The 23707-nt window shown below is 51.0% G+C and overlaps 1 protein-coding gene across 1 annotated transcript in view; it reads right to left on the bottom strand.

The window, feature by feature from the left end:
- LOC120917089 (transcription factor LBX2-like) overlaps window positions 1-23707 on the bottom strand; it is a 42020-nt gene that overhangs the window by 17942 nt on the left and 371 nt on the right. The window lies entirely within an intron of this gene.

Below are 23707 nucleotides of genomic sequence, written 5' to 3'. Positions count from 1 at the left end.
GAAGAGCCGGAGAAAGAGGAGCAACATCAAGAAGAGCCGGAGAAAGAGGAGCCACATCAAGAAGAGCCGGAGAAAGAGGAGCCACATCAAGAAGAGCCGGAGAAAGAGGAGCCACATCAAGAAGAGCCGGAGAAAGAGGAGCCACATCAAGAAGAGCCGGAGGAAGAGGAGCCACATCAAGAAGAGCCGGAGAAAGAGGAGTCACATCAAGAAGAGCCGGAGAAAGAGGAGTCACATCAAGAAGAGCCGGAGAAAGAGGAGTCACATCAATGAGAACGAGAGAAAGAGGAGCCACATCAAGAAGAGCCGGAGAAAGAGGAGTCACATCAAGAAGAGCCGGAGAAAGAGGAGCCACATCAAGAAGAGCCGGAGAAAGAGGAGCCACATCAAGAAGAGCTGGAGTAAGAGGAACCACATCAAGAAGAGCCGGAGAAATAGGAGCCGGAGAAAGAGGAGCCACATCAAGAAAAAACGGAGAAAGAGGAGCCAAATCAAGAAGAGCCGGAGAAAGAGGAGCCACGTCAAGAAGAGCCGGAGAAAGAGGAGCCAAATCAAGAAGAACCGGAGAAAGAGGAGACACACCAAGAAGAGCTGGAGTAAGAGGAGCCACATCAAGAAGAGCCGGAGAAAGAGGAGCCGGAGAAAGAGGAGCCACATCAAGAAAAAACGGGGAAAGAGGAGCCACATCAAGAAGAGCCGGAGAAAGAGGAGTCACATCAAGAAGAGCCGAAGAAAGAGGAGCCACATCAAGAAGAGCCGGAGAAAGAGGAGCCACATCAAGAAGAACCGGAGAAAGAGAAGCCACATCAAGAAGAGCCAGAGAAAGAGGAGCCACATCAAGAAGAGCCGGAGAAAGAGGAGCCACATCAAAAAGAGCCGGAGAAAGAGGAGCCACATCAAGAAGAGCCGAAGAAAGAGGAGCCACATCAAGAAGAGCCGGAGAAAGAGGAGCCACATCAAGAAGAACCGGAGAAAGAGGAGCCACATCAAGAAGAGCCAGAGAAAGAGGAGCCACATCAAGAAGAGCCGGAGAAAGAGGAGCCACATCAAGAAGAGCCGAAGAAAGAGGAGCCACATCAAGAAGAGCCGGAGAAAGAGGAGCCACATCAAGAAGAACCGGAGAAAGAGGAGCCACATCAAGAAGAGCCAGAGAAAGAGGAGCCACATCAAGAAGAGCCGGAGAAAGAGGAGCCACATCAAGAAGAGCCGAAGAAAGAGGAGCCACATCAAGAAGAGCCGGAGAAAGAGGAGCCACATCAAGAAGAACCAGAGAAAGAGGAGCCACATCAAGAAGAGCTGGAGAAATAGGAGCCACATCAATAAGAGCCGGAGGAACCGAGGAGCCACATCAAGAAGAGCCGGAGAAAGAGGAGCCACATCAAGAAGAGCCGAAGAAAGAGGAGCCACATCAAGAAGAGCCGGAGAAAGAGGAGCCACATCAAGAAGAACCGGAGAAAGAGGAGCCACATCAAGAAGAGCCAGAGAAAGAGGAGCCACATCAAGAAGAGCCGGAGAAAGAGGAGCCACATCAAGAAGAGCCGAAGAAAGAGGAGCCACATCAAGAAGAGCCGGAGAAAGAGGAGCCACATCAAGAAGAACCAGAGAAAGAGGAGCCACATCAAGAAGAGCTGGAGAAATAGGAGCCACATCAATAAGAGCCGGAGGAACCGAGGAGCCACATCAAGAAGAGCCGGAGAAAGAGGAGCCACATCAAGAAGAGCCGGAGAAAGAGGAGCCACATCAAGAAGAGCTGGAGAAAAAGAGGAGCCACATCAAGAAGAGCCGGAGAAAGAGGAGCCACATCAAGAAGAGCCGGAGAAAGAGGAGCCACATCAAGAAGAGCTGGAGAAATAGGAGCCACATCAATAAGAGCCGGAGGAACCGAGGAGCCACATCAAGAAGAGCCGGAGAAAGAGGAGACACATCAAGAAGAGCCGGAGAAAGAGGAGCCACATCAAGAAGAGCTGGAGAAAAAGAGGAGCCACATCAAGAAGAGCCGGAGAAAGAGGAGCCACATCAAGAAGAGCCGGGGAAAGAGGAGACACATCAAGAAGAGCCGGAGAAAGAGGAGCTGAATGTTATGAATGTTAATACAGTCCGCCTAGGAACGCCCACTCTTCCAGACTGACTCCGGCCCCTCCCACCAACCATGATCTGGCCCCATGCTGGCCCCTCCAACCAGCCATGATCTGCCGGCATTGCATAGAGAAGCACAGAGACCCAGTAATGACATCACTTGAGATAAAATAAGATATATCATGAAAATAGAAAGCTAATAAATGTTGTTATCGTGTTAATGGGAAGGGGGAAGATAAGCTTTTTTTTAATAACCTAACCCTGCTAAACATCTCCACAACTTAATCCCTGACCTGTCTGGTGTGTTCCTCGGCCTTCATGATGCTGTTTTTTTCACTGAGGTTCTCTAATAAACCTCTGAGGGCTTCACAGAACAGCTGTATTTATACTGAGATTAAGGCCGGGGTTCACACTGGTACGACACGACAGTCGTACTGCTTTGGATCTGACTTCTGATCCCCGACAATACCAGGCACTGTGTTTGGTATGAATCTTGAGGGGGAACTCCACACCAAATTTTAATAAGAAAACGTCATGGGTTCCTCTCCAGGAGCAAACCAGGCCCTTTGGTCTGCTAAGGATTTAAAGGGGGAAACCCCTACGCCGAAAAACTGTGGGGGTGTCCCCCCAAAATCCATACCAGAACCTTATCCAAACACGCAGCCAGGCTGGTCAGAAAAGGGGGTGGGGGTGAGCGAGTGCCCCCCCTCCTGAACCGTACCAGGCCACATGCCCTCAACATGGGGGGGGGGGTGGCGCCCCTCACCCCAAAGCACCTTGTCCCCATGTTAATGACAATAAGGGCCTCTTACCGACAACCCTGGCAGTTGGTTGTCGGAATCTGCAGGCTCATCGGAATCTGGGAGCCCCCTTTAATAAGGGGGCCCCCAGATCCCACCCCCACCCTACGTGAATGAATATGGGTATTGTACTTCTACCTATTCACCGGGACTATACACAGGTATTTAAAGTAATTTATTAGGCAGCTCCAGGGGGTCTCTTCCGTCTTCTTCTCCGGCTATTCTGCCTCATCCGATGATGTCTTCTCCCCTCTCCGGCTCTCCGGTTCTTCTCCCTTTGTCTTCTGCCGGGTCTCCTCCCCTGTCTTCTGCTTTTTTACTCGCTGTTGCCTGGTCTTCTCCGTCATCTTCTTCCCTCTGCTCTTCTTCCGATGTTGACTCTACGCTCTCTTCCGCTGTAATGCCCGATGTGCCAATACTTATATTGGCATGGGGTGGGGTCACCGGAGGCCCACCCCTTATGACGTCACCACCAATTATGCCCCTGGCGTTGACGTCATCAGGGGTGGGGCCTCCAAATCATGTCACACAGTAACCCTGCCCCATGCCAATTTAAGCCGATGCACACCGCGCACCCGGCATTAGAGCGTCGAGTCAACATCGGAAGAAGAGCAGAGGGAAGAAGACAATGGAGAAGACCAGGCAAAAACGGGCAAAAGAGCACAAGATAGTGGAGGAGACCCAGCAGAAGACACCGGACAGAGGGAGAAGAACCGGAGGAGGCAGAAGACACTGGACAGAGGGAGAAGAACCAGAGGAGGCAGAAGACACCGGACAGAGGGAGAAGAACCAGAGGAGGCAGAAGACACCGGACAGAGGGAGAAGAACCGGAGGAGGCTGAAGACACCGGACAGAGGGAGAAGAACAGGAGAAGGCAGAAGACACCGGACTGAGGGAGAAGAACCGGAGGAGGCAGAAGACACCGGACAGAGAGAGAAGAACCGGAGGAGGCAGAAGACACTGGACAGAGGGAGAAGAACTGTAGGAGGCAGAAGACACTGGACAGAGAGAGAAGAACCAGAGGAGGCAGAAGACACCGGACAGAGGGAGAAGAACCAGAGGAGGTAGAAGACACCGGACAGAGGGAGAAGAACCGGAGGAGGCTGAAGACACCGGACAGAGGGAGAAGAACCAGAGGAGGTAGAAGACACCGGACAGAGGGAGAAGAACCGGAGGAGGCTGAAGACACCGGACAGAGGGAGAAGAACCGGAGGAGGCTGAAGACACCGGACAGAGGGAGAAGAACCGGAGGAGGCAGAAGACACTGGACAGAGGGAGAAGAACAGGAGGAGGCAGAAGACACTGGACAGAGAGAGAAGAACCAGAGGAGGCAGAAGACACCGGACTGAGGGAGAAGAACCGGAGGAGGCAGAAGACACCGGACAGAGAGAGAAGAACCAAAGGAGGCAGAAGACACCGGACTGAGGGAGAAGAACCGGAGGAGGCAGAAGACACCGGACAGAGAGAGAAGAACCGGAGGAGGCAGAAGACACCGGACAGAGGGAGAAGAACCGGAGGAGGCAGAAGACACCGGACAGAGGGAGAAGAACCGTAGGAGGCAGAAGACACTGGACAGAGAGAGAAGAACCGGAGGAGGCAGAAGACACCAGACAGAGGGAGAAGAACCGGAGGAGGCAGAAGACACTGGAGAGAGAGAGAAGAACCGGAGGAGGAAGAAACACTGGACAGAGAGAGAAGAACCAGAGGAGGCAGAAGACACCGGACAGAGGGAGAAGAACCGGAGGAGGCAGAAGACACTGGACAGAGAGAGAACCAGAGGAGGCAGAAGACACCGGACAGAGGGAGAAGAACTGGAGGAGCAGAAGACACCGGACAGAGGGAGAAGAACCGGAGGAGGCAGAAAAAGTCGGAAGAGACTCCCGCAGCTGGCTAAGAAATTACTTTAAAATTCAGTCCTCTTCAAAAGCCTCTGTCCCGGCTAGGTCTGTCACAGGTGCAATGTACCCAATACTCATTAACATAGGGTGGGGGGCCGGGATCTGGGGCTCCCTTATTAACAGGGGGTCCCAGATTCTGATAAGCCCCCCTCACACAGACCCCGAAAACCAACGGCCAGGGTTGTCGGGAAGAGGCCCTTGTCCTCATCAACATGGGGACAAGGTTCTTTGAAGTGGGGGGGGGGGCGCAATAGCCACCCACCCCCAGCCCCCCCATGTTGAGGGCATGCAGGCCTGGTACGGTTCAGGAGGGGAGGGCGCTCGCTCGTCCCCACCTCCTTTCCTAACCGGCCGGGTCGCGTGCTTAGATAAGGGTCTGGTATGGACTTTGGGGGGACCCCCAGGCTGTTTTTTCGGTGTAGGGGTTCCTCTTAAAATCCATACCAGACCGAAAGGCCTGTTATGCTCTTGGAGAGGGAACCCCTGATGGGTTTTACTTCCTCTTTGTTTCCCTGCAAAGGGTAAAGCATAACGGGCTAGTATTGCACCGCATAGTAGCCCATTATATGTCACTTACCTGAAACCGAAGCCTGTGGTGTTCCCGATTTCCTCGCTGGCTGGAAGCGTCCATTCTTCACCTCTCTTCCTACCGGGGGCCGCAAACTCTGGCTCTGTGGCTGGCCGGGGTTGCGTGACGTCACTCCCACGCATGCGCGTGTTAGTTGCCAGTCATGGCATGACCCCAGCTTGAAACGGCACGGCGTGCCCTTTCAAGACATCGCGTTGCGCAGAAGACGGCATTGTTCGGGGAAATTACGAATATCTTCTAAACTGTGTAGATATTTTGAGCACCTAGAGGTAACCCTTAATCTAGGCTCACCTGGAGGTGAAAGGGGTCTGTAAGGGTTTACAACCACTTTATTACCGGAAAAAAAATAGTGCAGGGACTACTTTGAAGTCGGCAGTCGGCAAGTCGGCGCGACTTAAAGTTGTGCTAATCTGAAAGGTAGTCATTAAAAATCATGGAGAATGACTTGTCATGCGACTTTGCCGTCCCAAATCATGAGACAAGACGTATAAGAGTGAAAGGGGCCCTAATGACACACAGGGGGACTCTATTTACTAATTAGGGGACTTCTGAAGGCGATTGGTTCCTCTAGATTTTAGTTATCAGAGTAAAGGGGGCGCCATACAAATGCCCCTCCCCCCCACACTTTTCACATATTTATTTGTATAATTTTCCTTCCACTTCACAATTATGTGACACTTTGTGTTGGTCTTTCACATAAAATCCCAATAAAATAAGTTTTTGGCTGTAACAGGACAAAATGTGGGGAATTGCAAGGGGTATGAATACTTTTTCCAGGCTCTGTGTATAGAGGGGTATGAATACTTTTTCCAGGCTCTGTCTATAGAGGGGTATGAATACTTTTTCCAGGCCCTGTCTATAGAGGGGTATGAATACTTTTTCCAGGCCCTGTCTATAGAGGGGTATGAATACTTTTTCCAGGCCCTGTCTATAGAGGGGTATGAATACTTTTTCCTGTCTCTGTGTATAGAGGGGTATGAATACTTTTTCCAGGCTCTGTCTATAGAGGGGTATGAAGACTTTTTCCAGGCCCTGTCTATAGAGGGGTATGAATACTTTTTCCTGTCTCTGTGTATAGAGGGGTATGAATACTTTTTCCAGGCTCTGTCTATAGAGGGGTATGAATACTTTTTCCAGGCCCTGTCTATAGAGGGGTATGAATACTTTTTCCTGTCTCTGACTATAGAGGGGTGTGAATACTTTTTCCAGGCCCTGTCTATAGAGGGGTATGAATACTTTTTCCTGTCTCTGACTATAGAGGGGTATGAAGACTTTTTCCAGGCCCTGTCTATAGAGGGGTATGAATACTTTTTCCTGTCTCTGACTATAGAGGGGTGTGAATACTTTTTCCTGTCTCTGTCTATAGAGGGGTGTGAAGACTTTTTCCAGGCTCTGTCTATAGAGGGGTATGAATACTTTTTCCAGGCTCTGTCTATAGAGGGGTATGAATACTTTTTCCAGGCCCTGTCTATAGAGGGGTATGAATACTTTTTCCTGTCTCTGACTATAGAGGGGTGTGAATACTTTTTCCAGGCCCTGTCTATAGAGGGGTATGAATACTTTTTCCTGTCTCTGACTATAGAGGGGTATGAAGACTTTTTCCAGGCCCTGTCTATAGAGGGGTATGAATACTTTTTCCTGTCTCTGTGTATAGAGGGGTATGAATACTTTTTCCTGTCTCTGACTATAGAGGGGTATGAAGACTTTTTCCAGGCCCTGTCTATAGAGGGGTATGAATACTTTTTCCTGTCTCTGACTATAGAGGGGTATGAATACTTTTTCCTGTCTCTGTATATAGAGGGGTATGAATACTTTTTCCTGTCTCTGACTATAGAGGGGTGTGAATACTTTTTCCAGGCCCTGTCTATAGAGGGGTATGAATAGTTTTTCCAGTCTCTGTGTATAGAGGGGTATGAATACTTTTTCCTGTCTCTGTATATAGAGGGGTATGAATACTTTTTCCTGTCTCTGTGTATAGAGGGGTATGAATACTTTTTCCAGGCTCTGTGTATAGAGGGGTATGAATACTTTTTCCAGGCTCTGTGTATAGAGGGGTATGAATACTTTTTCCAGGCTCTGTCTATAGAGGGGTATGAATACTTTTTCCAGGCTCTGTATATAGAGGGGTATGAATACTTTTTCCTGTCTCTGTGTATAGAGGGGTATGAATACTTTTTCCTGTCTCTGTGTATAGAGGGGTATGAATACTTTTTCCTGTCTCTGTGTATAGAGGGGTATGAATACTTTTTCCAGGCTCTGTATATAGAGGGGTATGAATACTTTTTCCTGTCTCTGTGTATAGAGGGGTATGAATACTTTTTCCTGTCTCTGTGTATAGAGGGGTATGAATACTTTTTCCTGTCTCTGTCTATAGAGGGGTGTGAATACTTTTTCCAGGCTCTGTATATAGAGGGGTATGAATACTTTTTCCTGTCTCTGTGTATAGAGGGGTATGAATACTTTTTCCAGGCTCTGTATATAGAGGGGTATGAATACTTTTTCCTGTCTCTGTGTATAGAGGGGTATGAATACTTTTTCCTGTCTCTGTGTATAGAGGGGTATGAATACTTTTTCCTGTCTCTGTCTATAGAGGGGTGTGAATACTTTTTCCAGGCTCTGTATATAGAGGGGTATGAATACTTTTTCCTGTCTCTGTGTATAGAGGGGTATGAATACTTTTTCCTGTCTCTGTGTATAGAGGGGTATGAATACTTTTTCCAGGCCCTGTCTATAGAGGGGTATGAAGACTTTTTCCAGGCCCTGTCTATAGAGGGGTGTCCCCCTGATGAAGGGGGTTTTCTCTACGGGTTTCGCCGCACATAGTCGGCTTCGTCAGGGGGAATCATCTATAAAACAAATAATGAAATAAGACACAAAACAAATAACAAGAAAAATACAAAAGCTCGGCAGCAGCACCGAGAAGGTTCAGACCCCCGATACTCAATAAGTCCCCCCTCCCCCCACCCCGCGGCGGACATGGGGGGGGGGAGGGGATTGTGCGGAAAATAAATCTAGATAGAGAGATATAGAGAATGGTTGGTGAGGAGATTGTATAGAAATACCACTAATAATACAAACAACGAGCACAACAATAATAAAAACAATAATATTATCACTACTGGTAATAATGGCCCGGATTCAGGTACATTTGCCCATTTCTTACGGAGGCGCAGAGCACCGTTTTGCCGCTACGCCTCCGTAAATTACTTGCTCTACGCTTCATTCACAAAGCAGTAGCTCCGTAATTTGCGGGGGCGTTCCGTAAAATTGGCCGGCGTAACCGCGCGTAATTTAAATGATCCCGTAGGGGGCGTGGATCATTTAAATTAGGCGCGCTCCAGCGCCGAGCATACAACGCATGCTCCGTCGGGAAACTTCCCCGACGTGCATTGCGGCAAATGACGTCGCAAGGACGTCATTTGCTTCGACGTGAACGTAAATGGCGTCCAGCGCCATTCACGATCCACTTACGCAAACAACGTAATTTTTCGAAAACGCGACGCGGGAACGACGGGTATACGTAGCATTGGCTGCCCCTCCTAATAGCAGGGGCAGCCTTACGACGGAAGCGCCGTACGCAAATGACGTAAAACTCGAAACGCCGGGCGCGCGTAACGGTTGTGAATCGGTGTTAGTATGTAATTTGCATACTCTACGCTGACCACGACGGGAACGCCACCTAGCGGCCTGCGTAAGAATGCAGCCTACGATACGACGGCATAAGAGCCTTATACCAGTGGTATCTTAGGCTAATGTCGGCGTATCGAGCTTTCTGAATACAGAAAAGTCGATACGCCGGCGCTACTTAGCAATTGCGCTGCGTATCTTTGGATACACAGACGCAATTGCTACCTGAATCTACCCCACTAATATTATCACTACTGGTAATAATGGCCCAGATTCAGTAAGCAATTGCGCCTGCGTAACCATAGTTACGCAGCGCAATTTCTTACTTGCGCCGGCGTAACAAATGCTCCTGATTCAGGAACCTCGTTACGCCGACTGCAGCCTAAAATCTGCGTGGCATAAGGCTCTTATGCCACGCATATCTTAGGCTGCATTCTTGCGATGGCCGCTAGGTGGCGTTCCCGTTGTGCTCAGTGTATAGTATGCAAATTGCATACTAACACCGATTCACAACGTTACGCGAGCGTTACTGCGTACGCAAATTACGTACGGCGGTTTTTGCGCAAGGCTGCCCCTTCTAATAGCAGGGGCAGCCCATGTTACGTATACCCCTCGTTCCCGCGTTGCGAAATTTTAACTTTACGTCGTTTGAGTAAGTGATTCGTGAATGGCGCTGGACGCCATTCACGTTCACTTTGAAGCAAATGACGTCCTTGCGACGTCATTTGCCGCAATGCACGTCGGGAAAGTTTCCCGACGGAGCATGCGCTCTACGCTTGGCGTGGGAACGCGCCTAATTTAAATGATTCCCGCCCCCTACGGGATCATTTAAATTGCGTGCTCTAGCGCCGGGCATTTTGCCGGCGCGCCAGCGCAATTCACGGAACTTCTGCTCCGTGAATCAAGGGCAGAGGATCAAATTTTGCGCCTCCGTAAATAATGCGCAAATCTCTTTGAATCCGGCCCAATAATAATAATTACAACAACAACAATAGAAATGCGACTATGAAAATGTATAATATATAATTATAATAATCATATAAAAAACACCAATCATTGTAACGCTACTAATAATAATACCAGTAAACAAAAACAACTACTAAAAATAATAATAGATAAATTTAATAAAACAACAACAGCACCGCGACTATGACAATGTATAATATGTAATAACCATAATGATATAAAAAAACCACGCCAATCATTTGTACCGCTACTATTAATACTATAAAAATAATAACAACGAAAACTACTACTAAAAATTGTAATAATAAATAATAAATGATATTACTAGTACTGATAATAATAATTGTAAAAACTAATCATCATCACTAATAATAAAATAGCAATAACTATAATAATATAATTGCTCCTTCTACTACTTATAATAATAACAATAATATTTATAATTATAACAACAAGGATATTTATACTACTAAATATAAATAATTATAGTAATAAAAAAAAAGAAGAAGAACCACAATAATATCACTACTATAGTACTATTCATCTTCATCCTCAGAATGACATAAATAATATTTATAATTATAAGGCTTCATTTCCACATAGACGTTTTTGAGCTGTAAAAAAAACGCAGGACCAGGGCGTTCTGAAGCTCCAGAGTAGAGCTGTAAAAACGCCAGACGTTCAAAAACACTCAAAAACGCGCAAAAACGCGACCGCGGCATTTTTAAAGCTGAAGCTCACAAATTTTTTTACAAAATAAACATGGACAGGCGTTTTTAAGCTGTAAAAACGCCAGTGGAAATGAAGCCTAATTTTGTAAAAAAAAAAAAAAAAAAAATTTTTTTTGTGAGCTGCAGCTTTAAAAATGCCGCGGTCGCGTTTTTGAGCGTTTTTGAGTGTTTTTGAACGTCTGGCGTTTTTACAGCTCTATTGCTGAAGACACAGAACGCCCTGGTCCTGCGTTTTTTTTTACAGCTCAAAAACGCCTTCGTGGGCATGATGCCATAGAATAACATGGACAGGCGTTTTTTAAGCTGTAAAAAAAAACGCAGGACCAGGGCGTTCTGTGGCTTCAGCAATAGAGCTGTAAAAACGCCAGTGGAAATGAAGCCTAATAATAACAAAAAACACAAGCATAACAATCTGTAAATGGATGGTTGGGATGGATAATAATAATAATAATGACGATGAAGTATTCAGATAATAAACTTTGTATCACCGACACGTTTCCTCCAATCAGGAGACTTATAGAGGATCATTTCTTACCCACCCCCGAGGATAACTCCTCCCACTCCTCTACAATATCATTGTATGTCACAGCCTCTCCTCATCACCAATATCCTCCATTCCTCCTCCAGACCCTTTATTAGCTTTGTTGTCCTTCTTTGTACTCTCTCCATTTCCAGTACATCCTTCCTGAGGACCGGAGCCCAGAACTGGACGGCATACTCCAGGTGCGGCCGGACCAGAGTCTTGTAGAGGGGAGAATTATCCTTTTATCTCTGGAGTTGATCCCTTTTTATTGCCAATATTCTGTTTGCTTTGTTATTGCTGAGCCTCTCATCTACTAGGACCCCCAGGTCCTTCTCCATCCTAGATCCCCCCCAGAGGTCCCCCCCCATACCTGAGCTCCTCCCACCCCCATACCTGAGCTCCTCCCACCCCCATACCTGAGCTCCTCCCTCCCCCATACCTGAGCTCCTCCCACCCCCATACCTGAGCTCCTCCCTCCCCCATACCTGAGCTCCTCCCTCCCCCATACCTGAGCTCCTCCCTCCCCCATGGCTGAGCTCCTCCGTCCCCCATTGCTGAGCCTCTCATCTACTAGGACCCCCAGAGGTTCTCCCCCCCATACCTGAGCTCCTCCCTCCCCCATACCTGAGCTCCTCCCTCCCCCATTGCTGAGCCTCTCATCTACTAGGACCCCCAGAGGTTCTCCCCCCCATACCTGAGCTCCTCCCTCCCCCATACCTGAGCTCCTCCCTCCCCCCATTGCTGAGCCTCTCATCTACTAGGACCCCCAGGTCCTTCTCCATCCTAGATCCCCCCCAGAGGTCCCCCCCCCATACCTGAGCTCCTCCCACCCCCATACCTGAGCTCCTCCCACCCCCATACCTGAGCTCCTCCCTCCCCCATACCTGAGCTCCTCCCACCCCCATACCTGAGCTCCTCCCTCCCCCATACCTGAGCTCCTCCCTCCCCCATACCTGAGCTCCTCCCTCCCCCATACCTGAGCTCCTCCCTCCCCCATACCTGAGCTCCTCCGTCCCCCATTGCTGAGCCTCTCATCTACTAGGACCCCCAGAGGTTCTCCCCCCATACCTGAGCTCCTCCCTCCCCCATACCTGAGCTCCTCCCTCCCCCATGGCTGAGCTCCTCCGTCCCCCATTGCTGAGCCTCTCATCTACTAGGACCCCCAGAGGTTCCCCCCCCCATACCTGAGCTCCTCCCTCCCCCATACCTGAGCTCCTCCCTCCCCCATTGCTGAGCCTCTCATCTACTAGGACCCCCAGAGGTTCTCCCCCCCATACCTGAGCTCCTCCCTCCCCCATACCTGAGCTCCTCCCCCCCCCCATTGCTGAGCCTCTCATCTACTAGGACCCCCAGGTCCTTCTCCATCCTAGATCCCCCCCAGAGGTCCCCCCCCCATACCTGAGCTCCTCCCACCCCCATACCTGAGCTCCTCCCTCCCCCATACCTGAGCTCCTCCCCCCCCCATACCTGAGCTCCTCCCTCCCCCATACCTGAGCTCCTCCCTCCCCCATACCTGAGCTCCTCCCTCCCCCATACCTGAGCTCCTCCCTCCCCCATACCTGAGCTCCTCCCTCCCCCATGGCTGAGCTCCTCCGTCCCCCATTGCTGAGCCTCTCATCTACTAGGACCCCCAGAGGTTCTCCCCCCATACCTGAGCTCCTCCCTCCCCCATACCTGAGCTCCTCCCTCCCCCATGGCTGAGCTCCTCCGTCCCCCATTGCTGAGCCTCTCATCTACTAGGACCCCCAGAGGTTCTCCCCCCCATACCTGAGCTCCTCCCTCCCCCATACCTGAGCTCCTCCCTCCCCCATTGCTGAGCCTCTCATCTACTAGGACCCCCAGAGGTTCTCCCCCCCATACCTGAGCTCCTCCCTCCCCCATACCTGAGCTCCTCCCTCCCCCCATTGCTGAGCCTCTCATCTACTAGGACCCCCAGGTCCTTCTCCATCCTAGATCCCCCCCAGAGGTCCCCCCCCCATACCTGAGCTCCTCCCCCCCCCATACCTGAGCTCCTCCCCCCCCCATACCTGAGCTCCTCCCTCCCCCATACCTGAGCTCCTCCCACCCCCATACCTGAGCTCCTCCCTCCCCCATACCTGAGCTCCTCCCTCCCCCATACCTGAGCTCCTCCCTCCCCCATACCTGAGCTCCTCCCTCCCCCATGGCTGAGCTCCTCCGTCCCCCATTGCTGAGCCTCTCATCTACTAGGACCCCCAGAGGTTCTCCCCCCATACCTGAGCTCCTCCCTCCCCCATACCTGAGCTCCTCCCTCCCCCATGGCTGAGCTCCTCCGTCCCCCATTGCTGAGCCTCTCATCTACTAGGACCCCCAGAGGTTCTCCCCCCCATACCTGAGCTCCTCCCTCCCCCATACCTGAGCTCCTCCCTCCCCCATACCTGAGCCTCTCATCTACTAGGACCCCCAGAGGTTCCCCCCCCCATACCTGAGCTCCTCCCTCCCCCATACCTGAGCTCCTCCCCCCCCCCATTGCTGAGCCTCTCATCTACTAGGACCCCCAGGTCCTTCTCCATCCTAGATCCCCCCCAGAGGTCCCCCCCCCATACCTGAGCTCCTCCCACCCCCATACCTGAGCTCCTCCCCCCCCCATACCTGAGCTCCTCCCTCCCCCATACCTGAGCTCCTCCCTCCCCCATACCTGAGCTCCTCCCTCCCCCATACCTGAGCTCCTCCCTCCCCCATACCTGAGCTCCTCCCTCCCCCATACCTGAGCTCCTCCCTCCCCCATACCTGAGCTCCTCCCTCCCCCATTGCTGAGCCTCTCATCTACTAGGACCCCCAGAGGTTCTCCCCCCATACCTGAGCTCCTCCCTCCCCCATACCTGAGCTCCTCCCTCCCCCATGGCTGAGCTCCTCCGTCCCCCATTGCTGAGCCTCTCATCTACTAGGACCCCCAGAGGTTCTCCCCCCCATACCTGAGCTCCTCCCTCCCCCATACCTGAGCTCCTCCCCCCCCCATACCTGAGCCTCTCATCTACTAGGACCCCCAGAGGTTCCCCCCCCCATACCTGAGCTCCTCCCTCCCCCATACCTGAGCTCCTCCCTCCCCCCATTGCTGAGCCTCTCATCTACTAGGACCCCCAGAGGTTTCCCCCCCATACCTGAGCTCCTCCCTCCCCCATACCTGAGCTCCTCCCTCCCTGCATTGCTGAGCCTCTCATCTACTAGGACCCCCAGAGGTTCCCCCCCCCATACCTGAGCCTCTCATCTACTAGGACCCCCAGAGGTCCCCCCCCATACCTGAGCTCCTCCCTCCCACATTGCTGAGCCAATCATCTACTAGGACCCCCAAAGGTCCCCCCCCCATACCTGAGCTCCTCCCTCCCCCATACCTGAGCTCCTCCCTCCCCCTTACCTGAGCCTCTCATCTACTAGGACCCCAGAGGTCCCCCCCCCATACCTGAGCTCCTCCCTCCCCCATACCTGAGCTCCTCCCTCCCCCTTACCTGAGCCTCTCATCTACTAGGACCCCAGAGGTTCCCCCCCATACCTGAGCTCCTCCCTCCCCCATACCTGAGCTCCTCCCTCCCCCATACCTGAGCTCCTCCCTCCCCCTTACCTGAGCTCCTCCCTCCCCCTTACCTGAGCCTCTCATCTACTAGGACCCCAGAGGTTCCCCCCCATACCTGAGCTCCTCCCTCCCCCCATACCTGAGCTCCTCCCTCCCCCATACCTGAGCTCCTCCCTCCCCCATACCTGAGCCTTTCATCTACTAGGACCCCCAGAGGCCCCACCCCCCATACCTGAGCTCCTCCCTCCCCCATACCTGAGCCCCTCATCTACTAGGACCCCCAGAGGCCCCACCCCCCATACCTGAGCCAATCATCTACTGGGACCCCCAGGTCCTTCTCCACCCTAGATCCCCCCACAGGTTCTCCCCCCCTGTACCTGAGCTCCTCCCTCCCCCATACCTGAGCTCCTCCCTCCCCCTTACCTGAGCCAATCATCTACTAGGACCCCAGAGGTTCCCCCCCATACCTGAGCTCCTCCCTCCCCCATACCTGAGCCAATCATCTACTAGGACCCCCAGAGGTTCCCCCCCATACCTGAGCCAATCATCTACTGGGACCCCCAGGTCCTTCTCCACCCTAGATCCCCCCACAGGTTCTCCCCCCCCCATACCTGAGCTCCTCCCTCCCCCATACCTGAGCTCCTCCCTCCCCCTTACCTGAGCCAATCATCTACTAGGACACCAGAGGTTCCCCCCCATACCTGAGCTCTTCCCTCCCCCATACCTGAGCTCCTCCCTCCCCCTTAATTGAGCCAATCATCTACTAGGCCCCCAGAGGTTTCCCCCCATACCTGAGCCAATCATCTACTGGGACCCCCAGGTCTTTCTCCACCCTAGATCCCCCCCACAGGTTCTCCCCCCCCATACCTGAGCTCCTCCCTCCCCCATTGCTGAGCCTCTCATCTACTAGGACCCCCAGAGGTTCTCCCCCCCATACCTGAGCTCCTCCCTCCCCCATACCTGAGCTCCTCCCTCCCCCATTGCTGAGCCTCTCATCTACTAGGACCCCCAGAGGTTCTCCCCCCCATACCTGAGCTCCTCCCTCCCCCATACCTGAGCTCCTCCCTCCCCCCATTGCTGAGCCTCTCATCTACTAGGACCCCCAGAGGTTTCCCCATCATACCTGAGCTCCTCCCTCCCCCATACCTGAGCTCCTCCCTCCCTGCATTGCTGAGCCTCTCATCTACTAGGACCCCCAGAGGTTCCCCCTCCCATACCTGAGCCTCTCATCTACTAGGACCCCCAGAGGTCCCCCCCCATACCTGAGCTCCTCCCTCCCACATTGCTGAGCCAATCATCTACTAGGACCCCCAGAGGTCCCCCCCCCATACCTGAGCTCCTCCCTCCCCCATACCTGAGCTCCTCCCTCCCCCTTACCTGAGCCTCTCATCTACTAGGACCCCAGAGGTCCCCCCCCCATACCTGAGCTCCTCCCTCCCCCATACCTGAGCTCCTCCCTCCCCCTTACCTGAGCCTCTCATCTACTAGGACCCCAGAGGTTCCCCCCCATACCTGAGCTCCTCCCTCCCCCATACCTGAGCTCCTCCCTCCCCCATACCTGAGCTCCTCCCTCCCCCTTACCTGAGCTCCTCCCTCCCCCATACCTGAGCCTCTCATCTACTAGGACCCCAGAGGTTCCCCCCCATACCTGAGCTCCTCCCTCCCCCCATACCTGAGCTCCTCCCTCCCCCATACCTGAGCTCCTCCCTCCCCCTTACCTGAGCCTATCATCTACTAGGACCCACAGAGGTTCCCCCCCATACCTGAGCTCCTCCCTCCCCCATACCTGAGCCTATCATCTACTAGGACCCCCAGAGGTTCCCCCCCATACCTGAGCCAATCATCTACTGGGACCCCCAGGTCCTTCTCCACCCTAGATCCCCCCACAGGTTCTCCCCCCCTGTACCTGAGCTCCTCCCTCCCCCATACCTGAGCTCCTCCCTCCCCCTTACCTGAGCCAATCATCTACTAGGACCCCAGAGGTTCCCCCCCATACCTGAGCTCCTCCCTCCCCCATACCTGAGCCAATCATCTACTAGGACCCCCAGAGGTTCCCCCCCATACCTGAGCCAATCATCTACTGGGACCCCCAGGTCCTTCTCCACCCTAGATCCCCCCACAGGTTCTCCCCCCCCCCATACCTGAGCTCCTCCCTCCCCCATACCTGAGCTCCTCCCTCCCCCTTACCTGAGCCAATCATCTACTAGGACACCAGAGGTTCCCCCCCATACCTGAGCTCTTCCCTCCCCCATACCTGAGCTCCTCCCTCCCCCTTAATTGAGCCAATCATCTACTAGGCCCCCAGAGGTTCCCCCCCATACCTGAGCCAATCATCTACTGGGACCCCCAGGTCTTTCTCCACCCTAGATCCCCCCCACAGGTTCTCCCCCCCCATACCTGAGCTCCTCCCTCCCCCATTGCTGAGCCTCTCATCTACTAGGACCCCCAGAGGTTCTCCCCCCCATACCTGAGCTCCTCCCTCCCCCATACCTGAGCTCCTCCCTCCCCCATTGCTGAGCCTCTCATCTACTAGGACCCCCAGAGGTTCTCCCCCCCATACCTGAGCTCCTCCCTCCCCCATACCTGAGCTCCTCCCTCCCCCCATTGCTGAGCCTCTCATCTACTAGGACCCCCAGAGGTTTCCCCCCCATACCTGAGCTCCTCCCTCCCCCATACCTGAGCTCCTCCCTCCCTGCATTGCTGAGCCTCTCATCTACTAGGACCCCCAGAGGTCCCCCCCCATACCTGAGCTCCTCCCTCCCACATTGCTGAGCCAATCATCTACTAGGACCCCCAGAGGTCCCCCCCCATACCTGAGCTCCTCCCTCCCACATTGCTGAGCCAATCATCTACTAGGACCCCCAGAGGTCCCCCCCCATACCTGAGCTCCTCCCTCCCCCATACCTGAGCTCCTCCCTCCCCCATACCTGAGCCTCTCATCTACTAGGACCCCCAGAGGTCCCCCCCCCCATACCTGAGCTCCTCCCTCCCCCATACCTGAGCTCCTCCCTCCCCCTTACCTGAGCCTCTCATCTACTAGGACCCCAGAGGTTCCCCCCCATACCTGAGCTCCTCCCTCCCCCATACCTGAGCCAATCATCTACTAGGACCCCCAGAGGTTCCCCCCCATACCTGAGCCAATCATCTACTGGGACCCCCAGGTCCTTCTCCACCCTAGATCCCCCCCCAGCTTCTCCCCCCCCCCATACCTGAGCTCCTCCCTCCCCCATACCTGAGCTCCTCCCTCCCCCTTACCTGAGCCAATCATCTACTAGGACACCAGAGGTTCCCCCCCATACCTGAGCTCTTCCCTCCCCCATACCTGAGCTCCTCCCTCCCCCTTAATTGAGCCAATCATCTACTAGGCCCCCAGAGGTTCCCCCCCATACCTGAGCCAATCATCTACTGGGACCCCCAGGTCTTTCTCCACCCTAGATCCCCCCCACAGGTTCTCCCCCCCCATACCTGAGCTCCTCCCTCCCCCATTGCTGAGCCTCTCATCTACTAGGACCCCCAGAGGTTCTCCCCCCCATACCTGAGCTCCTCCCTCCCCCATACCTGAGCTCCTCCCTCCCCCATTGCTGAGCCTCTCATCTACTAGGACCCCCAGAGGTTCTCCCCCCCCATACCTGAGCTCCTCCCTCCCCCATACCTGAGCTCCTCCCTCCCCCCATTGCTGAGCCTCTCATCTACTAGGACCCCCAGAGGTTTCCCCCCCATACCTGAGCTCCTCCCTCCCCCATACCTGAGCTCCTCCCTCCCCCATACCTGAGCCTCTCATCTACTAGGACCCCCAGAGGTCCCCCCCCATACCTGAGCTCCTCCCTCCCACATTGCTGAGCCAATCATCTACTAGGACCCCCAGAGGTCCCCCCCCATACCTGAGCTCCTCCCTCCCACATTGCTGAGCCAATCATCTACTAGGACCCCCAGAGGTCCCCCCCCATACCTGAGCTCCTCCCTCCCCCATACCTGAGCTCCTCCCTCCCCCTTACCTGAGCCTCTCATCTACTAGGACCCCAGAGGTCCCCCCCCCCCATACCTGAGCTCCTCCCTCCCCCATACCTGAGCTCCTCCCTCCCCCATACCTGAGCTCCTCATCTACTAAGACCCCCAGAGGCCCCACCCCCCATACCTGAGCTCCTCCCTCCCCCATACCTGAGCTCCTCCCTCCCCCATACCTGAGCTCCTCCCTCCCCCATACCTGAGCTCCTCCCTCCCCCATACCTGAGCCTCTCATCTACTAGGACCCCCAGAGGCCCCACCCCCCATACCTGAGCTCCTCCCTCCCCCCATACCTGAGCTCCTCCCTCCCCCATACCTGAGCTCCTCCCTCCCCCTTACCTGAGCCTATCATCTACTAGGACCCACAGAGGTTCCCCCCATACCTGAGCTCCTCCCTCCCCCATACCTGAGCCTATCATCTACTAGGACCCCCAGAGGTTCCCCCCCATACCTGAGCCAATCATCTACTGGGACCCCCAGGTCCTTCTCCACCCTAGATCCCCCCACAGGTTCTCCCCCCCTGTACCTGAGCTCCTCCCTCCCCCATACCTGAGCTCCTCCCTCCCCCTTACCTGAGCCAATCATCTACTAGGACCCCAGAGGTTCCCCCCCATACCTGAGCTCCTCCCTCCCCCATACCTGAGCCAATCATCTACTAGGACCCCCAGAGGTTCCCCCCCATACCTGAGCCAATCATCTACTGGGACCCCCAGGTCCTTCTCCACCCTAGATCCCCCCACAGGTTCTCCCCCCCCCCATACCTGAGCTCCTCCCTCCCCCATACCTGAGCTCCTCCCTCCCCCTTACCTGAGCCAATCATCTACTAGGACACCAGAGGTTCCCCCCCATACCTGAGCTCTTCCCTCCCCCATACCTGAGCTCCTCCCTCCCCCTTAATTGAGCCAATCATCTACTAGGCCCCCAGAGGTTCCCCCCCATACCTGAGCCAATCATCTACTGGGACCCCCAGGTCTTTCTCCACCCTAGATCCCCCCCACAGGTTCTCCCCCCCTGTACCTGAGCTCCTCCCTCCCCCATAACTGAGCTCCTCCCTCCCCCATAACTGAGCTCCTCCCTCCCCCATTGCTGAGCCTCTCATCTACTAGGACCCCCAGGTCCTTCTGCACCCTAGATCCCCCAGAGGTTCTCCCTCCCCATACCTGAGCTCCTTCCTCCCCCCAATACCTGAGCTCCTCCCTCCTCCATACCTGAGCTCCTCCCTCCCCTCAATACCTGAGCTCCTCCCTCCTCCATACCTGAGCTCCTCCCTCCCCCTTACCTGAGCTCCTCCCTCCCCCCCCATACCTGAGCTCCTCCCTCCCTCCAATCTCATCTCCAGACCGACACCCCCCCCCCCCATATACACGGAATCGGCCGGTGTGTGGTGATCGGATGTTATACAGATCGCCCGATAATTGGACAGATCTTCTGGGATTTACATTTCACACATTATCCCCCGATGTGGTCGGGTCGGTGGAAGGACATCAGAGATCGTTCTGCGGAGGAGCCGAGCTTCCCATCCACACACCACACCGATTATTATCGGAGGAGAAATACCATCGGAATACACACAGCGATTTCACAGATCGCCCGATAACTGTCTTCATCGTCATCAGACTGTGTCCATACTACTACTACTACCCCCATCAGACTGTGTCCTTACTACTACCTCCATCATCCTCACTACTCCTCACCATCAGACTGTGTCCATACTACTACCACCATCATCATCCTCACTAATATCATCACTACTACCACCCCCATCATCCTCACTACTCCTCACCATCGTCACCAGACTGTGTCCATACTACTACCCCCATCATCCTCACTAATATCATCACTACTACTACCCCCATCATCATCCTCACTACTCCTCACCATCGTCATCAGACTGTGTCCATACTACTACCATCATCATCATCCTCACTAATATCATCACTACTACTACCCCCATCAGACTGTATCCATACTACTACTCACTACAATACTCACCATCGTCATCAGACTGTGTCCATACTACTACTACTCCCATCATCCTCACTGATATCATCACTACTACTACCCCCATCACCATCCTCACTACTCCTCACCATCGTCATCAGACTGTGTCCATGGACCCCGGTAATTATAGAATTCATGAATATTATTTATATATACTACTACCTTCATCATCCTTACTAATATCATCACTACTACCACCATCATCAGACTGTGTCCATGGAGTCCGGTAATTCCGCATTATTATTTGTACACCAATAATATAATATAATATAATATAATACTACTACCCCCATCATCATCACTACTACCTTCTATAATAATAATCAGACAAAGACATCAACACCGATAATTACACATTTCACCGTCACAATATAATAATAATATAATAATAATATAATAATGATATAATAATGATATAATACCACTACTCCCCGCATCTATAATCACACTGTGTACTCGGCCAGAGATATTCTATATAATAATACCGATCTCCTCCTCCGTATATAATACTACTATCATCATTATTACTAGGATTATAATGAAGAGACAATAGTCGGTGATATCAGATCAGTGCTAATTATCATCATCACCCCCCCCCCCATTATTATTATTATTATTATTATTATTATTGTTGTTCTTGTCAGTAATGATGGTGTTATATATTACTACTAATAATAAGTCTGTGTACACTGTACATGTCAGATAATTACCGCTTTTATTATTATTATTATTATTATTTTTATTATTATTATCATTATTATTATTATTACTATTATTATTAATGTCGGTGGTGATAATGGAATATATTACTTCTAATAACAATATAATAATAATAATCATAATAATCAGGTTGTGTACATGGACACAGCCTATGTCAGATAATTACCGCTTTTATTATTATTATTATTATTATTATTACTATGAATTACTTCTAAATATAATAATAAGATTAAAAATAATCAGACTGTGTACACGGACACGGCTTATGTCACAGATATTTTATAATAATAATAATAATAATACAGATCTTCTCCACACACAATATATAATATTATTATTTACTAATGAAATATATGATATATTCCCCCTTTATATTATACACTAGAATTATACTATTAATAATGATAATGGGGGGGGGGGTGATAATTATTACAGGTCGGATATCACCGATAAATTGTTATTATTGTTATCAGTAGAATTCTGGTATCTGTATATTATAGAGGGAAGTATATGATTAGTAAATAATAATATTATATATTGTGTGTGGAGAAGATCGGTATTATTATTATTATAGAATATCTCTAACATAGGCCGTGTCCGTGTACACAGTCTGATTATTATTAATCTTATTATATTTAGAAGTAATATATTCCATTATCACCACCGACATTAATGATAATAATAATAATAATAATAATAATAATAATAATAATAATAATAATAGCGGTAATTATCTGACATGTCCATGTGCACAGCCTGATTATTATTATTATATTTAGAAGTAATATATTCCATTATCACTACCGACATTAATAATAATAATTCGCTGTCCATGTACACAGTCTGATTATTATATTATTATTGTTATTAGTAGTAATATATTCCATTATCACCACCGATAATGATGATGGGGGGGGGGGGGGGTGATAATTATTACAGGTCTGATATCACCGATAATTTGTCATTGTTCTTTATTATTAGTATTATTAGTATTATTATTATTATTATTAGTGATGATGATGGGGGTAGTAGTCTGTATATTATAGAGGGAAGTATTTCATTAGTAAATAATATTATATATTGTGTGTGGAGAAGATGATCGGTATTATTATTATTATTATTATTATAGAATATCTCTGACACAGGCCGTGTCCGTGTACACAGTCTGATTATTATATTATTATTGTATTATTAGTAGTAATGCTGGGGGTAGTAGTGGATGGAGGATAATCGGATCTGTACAATTCTTCTCTCATCAGATCACCGAACTCCTCCAACTTTATATTATATCAATCACACAATATAATAATAATAATAATAATAATAATAATAATAATAATAATAGTGTGGCGGGTATATCATACATAATGTACATATTATCTGAGGGTATAAAATATATTATAATTGGGGGGGGGGTATATATACTATAATAAAATATAATATATGGGGTTTCTCTATAATATGATGGGGGGGGGGGGTAGTAATAATTTGGGGTGTTATGGGGGTTGTATAAGTATATATATATTATATTTCCGTCTATAATGGTAGTATTATATAAGTCATATTTCGGGGTGCAGAATATATAATGTGGGGGAGTTATTGGGGGAAATGTAGGAGTAATATTATATATTACAGGTTTTATAAAAAAAATGATAAGTGTTTTGTATTAATTAACTGAATATTTCGGGGTGTTATGGGGGGGGGGTGTAGAAGTAATATTTCAGGGTGTTATGGGGGGGTGTAGAATATTTCGGGGTGTTATGTAGGGGTGTAGAAGTAATATGTAGGGGTGTAGAAGTCATATTTCGGGGGGGGGGGGTGAATATTTCGGGGTGTTATGGGGGGGTGTAGAATATTTCGGAGTGTTATAGGGGGGGGGGGGGTGTAGAATATTTCAGGGTGTTATGGGGGGGTGTAGAATATTTCGGGGTGTTATGTAGGGGTGTAGAAGTAATATGTAGGGGTGTAGAAGTCATATTTCGGGGGGGGGGTGAATATTTCGGGGTGTTATGGGGGGGTGTAGAATATTTCGGAGTGTTATAGGGGGGGGGGGTGTAGAATATTTCAGGGTGTTATGGGGGGGTGTAGAATATTTCGGGGTGTTATAGGGGGGGTGTAGAATATTTCGGGGTGTTATGGGGGTGTGTGTAGAATATTTCGGGGTGTTATGGGGGGGTGTAGAATATTTCGGAGTGTTATGGGGGGGGGGTGTAGAATATTTCGGGGTGTTTCGGGGGGGGTG

This window comes from Rana temporaria, chromosome 1 (assembly GCF_905171775.1).
Source record: "Rana temporaria chromosome 1, aRanTem1.1, whole genome shotgun sequence".
NCBI classification, from domain to species: domain Eukaryota; kingdom Metazoa; phylum Chordata; class Amphibia; order Anura; family Ranidae; genus Rana; species Rana temporaria.
Note: the sequence above shows the minus strand (reverse complement) of the source record. Positions and strands in the feature narration are given on the sequence as shown.